The sequence below is a fragment of the Sapajus apella genome, unplaced genomic scaffold (genome assembly GCF_009761245.1).
Source record: "Sapajus apella isolate SASKATOON/1434 unplaced genomic scaffold, GSC_monkey_1.0 scaffold33, whole genome shotgun sequence".
NCBI lineage: Eukaryota > Metazoa > Chordata > Mammalia > Primates > Cebidae > Sapajus > Sapajus apella.
Genome location: NW_022436973.1, coordinates 12,548,478 through 12,555,425, shown reverse-complemented (window position 1 = coordinate 12,555,425; position 6,948 = coordinate 12,548,478). Strand labels below are relative to the sequence as shown.

At 52.0% G+C, this 6,948-nt stretch overlaps 1 protein-coding gene across 1 annotated transcript in view; it reads left to right on the top strand.

The window, feature by feature from the left end:
• The first annotated feature begins 256 nt into the window (after window positions 1-256).
• SLC52A3 (solute carrier family 52 member 3) overlaps window positions 257-6,948 on the top strand; it is a 16,472-nt gene continuing 9,780 nt past the window's right edge. The window contains exon 1 of the mRNA XM_032295365.1: window positions 257-416. The gene's annotated coding sequence lies outside the window, so the exon portion shown is untranslated. The remainder of the gene's footprint in view (window positions 417-6,948) is intronic.

The following is a 6,948-nucleotide window of genomic DNA, read 5'->3' as shown; positions in this document are numbered from 1 at the left end:
TTAACTTCTCCTTGGCATCATAAGTGTAGAGGGTCCTGCAATATTTAATTACATATCTATGAGTGGAAATCCCACAAAATATGAGACTCAAAGAAGGATCAGATGAACGAAGTTTAAGGAATAGAACCAACTGTTTGCACATATCTTTGGTCAACTAGGGATCAACCCTCATGAAACCTGGATGCCAAAGGCACTTAATAAAGCAAGCCCTTTATTGCACAGTTCTACCCTCAGGATTCTCTTCCTAGCTGGGCTGCAGGGTAGATTACAGATACACAGTAGGCTCTTTGTCTTGCAGGGAGCCTCACCCACCCTCCACCTGCCTTTCCCCAACCTCTGGGCGGGGACAGGCTTATACAAACTGAGCTGCCTCTGGCCCCTCCCATGCAGAGCGTCCACGGGAACTGGACCAGCAGGTAAGTGAGCAGAGCCGGGCGGCTCAGGCCTGTGAGAGGGTGGGGGCAGCTACCAAGGCCAGCTGCTGGCTGGGAACACAGGGCACTGACCGGGTTGTGGCAGGCGCACTTGTCTGGAGCCAGCAGGTGTCACGTGGCCGTTCCCCTAGTTTCAGGCTGCCGTGTCAGGAGAGACCAGAGAGATAGGAGGAAAGAAAGGTTTCCTTCTGAGCTGGCAGGTTGGAGTTGGGACAGGCTGAGCGTGAATTCCAGAGCCCTGGTGCCTCCAGACCAAAAGGTTGGGTGCTGTGGCTCACGCCTGTAATCCCAGCACTTTGGGAGGCTGAGGCAGGTGAATTGCTTGAGCTCAGGAGTTCAAGACCAGCCTGGGCAACATGGCGAAACCCCATCCGAAGAAAAAATACAAAAATTACCCAGGCCAGACGTGGTGGTGTGGGTTAGTAGTCCCAGCTACTCAGAAGGCTGAGGTGAGAGGATGACTTGAGCCAGGGAGGTTGAGGTTGCAGTGAGCTCAGATTGCGCCACGGCACTTCAGCTTGGGTGGCAGAACAAGATCCTGTCTCAAAAAAAGATGGTAATAATAAAGAACAAAGAGTGGTCCCCATTGACTCCGCCCAGCTCCATCTCCATGCTATATCAGAACAGCTTGACCAGGCTGAAGCCGCAGGAGCCTGGGAAAGAGGGTGGGAGTTGGGATGGATGTGGAGGAGAGGGGAACTGGCCTAGGGGAGGCTGCTCCACCAAGGTCAGCCCCGTGGGAGGCCTGAAGCCCTTCCTGGCCCTGGGACGGAGGAGAAGTGGGGAAGAGAACTCACATTCCGCTTCTGCGGGCCAGTCTGAGCGCCTGTTATCTCGTTCCCATTTTCCTGGTTGGCTGAGCCCAGAAAGGCTGGGCATTCGCAGACCCTTTCACAGATAAAGAAATCAAGGCCCAGAGAAGGTGAGCAGCTGACCTGAGGTTGCACAGCCAGTGAGCACAGTCTGGATGCCTGCCCCAGCCTGAGCTCAGGGGTGGGGCAGGGCTCCGGGAAGCACTATCTCCTTCCTGGCATTGTTTTCCCCACCTATCCAGCAGGGACACTGAGTTGGGATGAGTTCTGGGGGAGCTCTGAGGTCCCAGCAAGGAGAGGTAGAGATGGCCTCCTACTACATGTGGCTATGAGCAGTGAGGGTGGCTGAGCTTCGCCCAGGCTCCCAGCACCCCAGCCTCCTGCCTCCCAGCACCTCCTTGCCTCCCTCTCCACCGCAGCTTCCCATTTTTCCTTGTTTCTGTGCCTCTGTCGTCTTTTCTCCCCATTTCTGCTTCTAGCTTTTGATTCTTTCTGTCTCTTTGTCTCAGTCTCTTCTCTCTCCCTCCCCTTCATCCCCCCGTCTCTCCCTGTGGGTTTTGTGGTTTTGACCACCCAGCCTCTGTTCTCCATGGACTCAAAGCCAATCCATTCCTGCCCACTCTCATGAGGGTGAGGCCAGGGCCAGGCCCTAGGTAGACGTCTGCAGGAGTCACTAAGTTCTCCAGGAGCCTGGAACCCAGAAAAGCAATGGCTCAGACCCTTGCCCAGGAGTGAGATGTGCCCAGTGTCATGCTGCCACCTGGCACTGCCCTGAGGGTCACCCTGGCCAACACGACCTTCAGAGCTGAGGCAGGTTTCCTCCAGCCTGGCCCACAAGACTAGGTGCCTACCGGCTGGCCGCTTATCCCTGCAGAGTGAGAAACCAGCCATGGTGCCAGGGGCTCAGGGGGCCCAGCCCATAGCAAGCCAGATGGTCACCTGGGCACTGGGGGAGAGGGCAAGGCCCCACTCACATGGAGATTACACTCCCATGGGAGAGACTAGTGCTCAACAGATAGACACAGATAAACTCCCGTAACTGAGCTGGTGTCAGTAATACTTTGATGAAGGAAAGCAGAGGGCAGGAGAACGTGGAGGGGTCAGGGGATGGCGTGCGGGGTGGAAGCTGCCTGTGCTCCCTGGAGGAGGTGGCCCAGCCCATACATGAGGGGGCACTGGCCCTGGACGGAAACCCACTCCCAACTCCCTTCACTCTCTTGTGCTGGGGCTCACAGCTTTTGATGCAAGAATGCAAAAGAGAATCCTTTGCCTGGAACTGGCTGGGCGCAGTGGCTCGTGCCTGTAATCCCAGCACTTTGGGAGGCCAAGGCGGGCGGACCACCTGAGGTTGGGAGTTCGAGACCAGCCTGACCAACATGAAGAAACCTCATCTCTACTAAAAATACAAAATTAGCCAGGCGTGGTGGCTCATGCCTGTGATTCCAGCTACTCAGGAGGCTCAGGCAGGAGCATCACTTGAATCCAGGAGGCAGACATTTCAGCGAGCCAAGATCGCACCATTGCACTCCAGTCTGGGCAACAAGAGTGAAACTCTGTCTCAAGAAAAGAAATCTTTGCCTGAAACTGATCCTTCTAGCTTCTCTATCTGTCGCACACCCATATAGGGCATCTGAACTGTCTCATATGAAGCCTTAGGTTTCTGATCTCTGGTGATCACAGAAGGGGACCTGGATCCTTGGGAAGCAGATGTCTTGAAGCCTCTCTCAGCTTCTCCTGAGCCTTTGCTCCATTTCTCTCTTTCTCAGGCCCACATCTGGGGAGGCCACCAGTGAGTGGAATCCTGCTCAGCTTGGCCCCAATGGCCTCTTCAGGACCCCTCCACCCCGAGGCCTTTCTCAGGCTGCCTAAGAGGGCTGGGTTCACAGTCAAGCATGCCCGGATGTAAAGCTCAGCTCCCAGCTGTATGGCCCCAGACAAATTTATTTCCCTTTCTAAAGCTCAGTTTCCTCATCTGTAAAATGGAGCTGATTGAAATGCCAGCCTCAGGATTGTGGCGGATTTGATAGGTAATGTGTGCAAAGAGCTTCGCACAGGGTCTGCCACAATGAGCAGTGGATGCGTGGCGGCTGTGGTTGTCGCTGCTGTTGTGGTGACTGTTGGCCCTTTTGCTACAGCACCCTAAATGTAAAAGGGCTTTCCTCCTGCTTCCTCCTGGCACCTCGTGTTTCACCTCACAACAGCCAGCACCATCCTGTTAAAAACTAGGTTCGAGCTGGTCTCCTCTGCCTACTCACAGAGCTTTTGACTCTAGAGAAAACCCCCAAGCTCCCACCCACAGGGCCCTAGGGGACCTGCCCTGACTCCCCCCACCCACTTCCACAGTCTGCAGCCATGCTGACCTTCTGTCTTTTTTTTTTTTTTTTTTTTTTGAGGGGGGTTCCCCCTCTGACCCCAGGACATCCCCGCCCCACTGCACCCTCCGCCTTCCGGGTTCAAGCAATTCTCCTGGCTCAGCCTCCCAAGTAGCTGGGACTATAGGCGCCCACCACCACACCTGGCTAAGTTTTGTATTTTTAGTAGAGATGGGGTTTCACCATGTTGGCCAGGTTGGTCTCGATCCCTTGACCTCGTGATCTGCCCGCCTCAGCCTCCCAAAGTGTTGGGATTATAGATGTGAGCCGCCACGCCCGGCACCTAGCTGTCCTTTGAACAGCAAAATCCACTTCTGGGACAGAGCAGGTGTGGCCACGCCCCAGGGCCTTTTCACTTGCTGTTGCCTCCCCTAGATGCTCTTTCCCCGGACAGCTGACTCCCACACTCCCTTCACGCCCTCTCCTTGACAACTGCACATTCCCCGCTCAGGAGCCTTGCTTTCCTCAGGAGTCCTTGCCGCCGCCTGGCTTGTTCTATATTTCTGTTTTTTATTCTGCTTCGTGACTGCTTCCCAAAACTTCCCGAGAGCAGGGATTGTGGTTGAGCACACAGTAGGTGCCCAAGAAATATTGGTTAAATGAATAAACAAGCCCTGCACAGTCACTGTACGTCATCTCGGCTCGCCACAGCCTCCACCTCCCGGGTTCAAGTGATTCTCCTGCCTCGGCCTCCTGAGTAGCTGGGATTACAGGCACCCGCCGCCACGCCCAGCTAATTTTTTGTATTTTTAGAAGAGATGGGGTTTCACCATGTTGGTCAGGCTGGTCTCCAACTCCTGACCTCGTGATCTGTCCACCTCAGCCTCCCAAAGTTCGGAGATTACTTTGGGAGCCACTGCGCCCGGCAATATGCATCTTGTAAAATTATCCCAACGCATTCCAAACTCCACCTGTTCTGAATCTCTCCTTTTCTCTGAGGCCTTTTTGCACATGTAGTTCCTTTTGCCTAAGAAGTCCCCTTCATTGCTATTGATGACCGTTCTTCACCGAGTCCTCCAGGTCCAAAAGCACACCTGCATTTTGAGGAAGGAGAGAATTTGGGAGTGGGCCGGGGCCATAGGGCAGATGGGTCACGTGGGGACACAACCCCACCACGGCTGGTTTCCAGACAAGGAAACAGACCCCCAGAGCCAAATCATATTCCTCAAGTGACACAGCTGTGGCAGCCTGGGTTCCAACCAGAGAATTCTTTGTGGTGAGTGGGGATTTAGGCTTTCAGTGCCTAGGATTTGTTGAACATGCAAGAAAGTCAGGCTCCTTCTGCCCCGTCTGCCCTCATCTCCCCATCCAGCCCTCCATGGGAAAGCTACTGATGTTTGTAAATGTTTAACTCTACACCTCAAGGAACTGTCATTAGTTTAATAGCTTTTCATATGGCAAAGGTAACCATCATCTGCTAATTCGCCCACTCCCTTGAACTATTGACTTAGCCCTCTTTATTAGGCGTATCATGTCGCCTTTGCTACATCCTGGTTTGCTTTGCACCTTTGTCTGCTGTCTTGACCCGGAAGGATGAGTCAGGCCTGAACCTTGGGACTGTGTTTCTGTTCATTTCTCCTGGAATGCCTGAGGCTATCTTGGGAAATATTCAGAATACAGAGAGTCACTACAGTGTTGACTCCTTTATGAATTAGAGTCTCGATATGTGAAACAACTTTTGTTATTTCAAGTTATACATTTCTCAAGTTATACATTTATACTTTTGGTGCCAAATTCCATATGGAGGGCTCTTTGTTCCTCTGCTCTTTCCCTCTTTCTCTCCCTTTTTTTTTTTTTTTTTTCATTTCTCTGCAAGACATTTGCCCCCAAGTGTCTAACCAACTACTTTTGCTAAGTTTTGATTTTTGATCAAATCCTGGTTGGGACAGGACCTGAGGTTCAGAGTCAGAGAATAGGTGGTAAAGGAGGTAAACTTATTCACTAGTTTTTGCTTGCTATAATCTGTTAATATGCATCCTGGAACACACATCTCTGTGCGCTTAGTGCAGAGGAGGCTTTTTTGTTTGTTTGTTTTTGTTTTTGTTTTTTGAGACAGTGTCTCGCTCTGTCGCCAAGCTGGAGTGCATTGGCATGCTCTTGGCTCACTGCAACCTCCATCGTTTCTCCTGCCTCAGCCTCCTGAGTAACTGGGATTATGGGAGCCCGCCACCACGCCTGACTAATTTTTTTTTGGGGATGGGACCTCCCTCTGTTGCCCAGGCTGGAGTGCATTGATCTTGGCTCACTGCAACCTCCGCCTCCCGGGTTCAAGCGATTCTCCTGCCTTGGCCTCCTGAGTAGCTGAGATTACAGGCATGCTCCATCACACTGTGCTAATTTTTATATTTTCAGTAGAGATGGGGTTTCATCATGTTGGTCAGGCTGGTCTTGAACTCCTGACCTCAGGTGATCCGACACCCGGCTAGAGACAGAGTTTCACCATGTTGACCATTACGAGGCTGGTCTTGAACTCCTGACCTCAAGTGATCCACCAGCCTCAGCCTCCCAAAGTGCTGGGATTATAGGCATGAGCCACTGTGCCCAGCCTCAGAGTGTTTTTGTTATATATAAAATAAGAGTGACTTAAACAACATAGAAGTTTGTTTACAATTTAACAACAACATTAAACAAACAAAACAGTTCAACACAGGTAAAGCAGGGCTCCTATGGGTGTCCTCTGCCTGAAAATCCCAAGGGAGCCTAGAATGCATCTAACCCCCACCACATGCCTCATAGTACAAAATTGTTGCTGGAGTTCTGGCCATCACATCTGAATTCCAGACTGCCAAATGGAGGAACAGCAGAAGGACACACTCCCTTATTGTTTTTGTTTGTTTGTTTGTTTGTTTGTTTGAGACGGAGTTTCACTCTTGTTACCCAGGCTGGAGTGCAATGGCGCCATCTCGGCTCACCGCAACCTCCGCCTCCTAGGTTCAGGCAATTCTCCTGCCTCAGCCTCCTGAGCAGCTGGGATTACAGGCACGCGCCACCATGCCCAGCTAATTTTTTGTAGTATGGTCTCGATCTCTTGACCTCGTGATCCACCCGCCTCGGCCTCCCAAAATGCTGGGATTACAGGCGTGAGCCACCGCGCCCGGCCTCCCTTATTGTTAACTCTTTCCCCATTTGCCACAAGGAAAACCTGCTTGCAACTACAGCGTTTACTCCAAGATAACTTTGCCACAAAATACGTCGCTTTTATTATTATTTTTGCCTTCCTCTAGTATATTGACTTTAGAAACGAAAGACTTTGGGCCAGGCACGTTGGCTCATGCCTGTAATCCTAGCACTTTGGGAGGCTGAGGCAGGTGGATCACGAGGTCAAGAGAT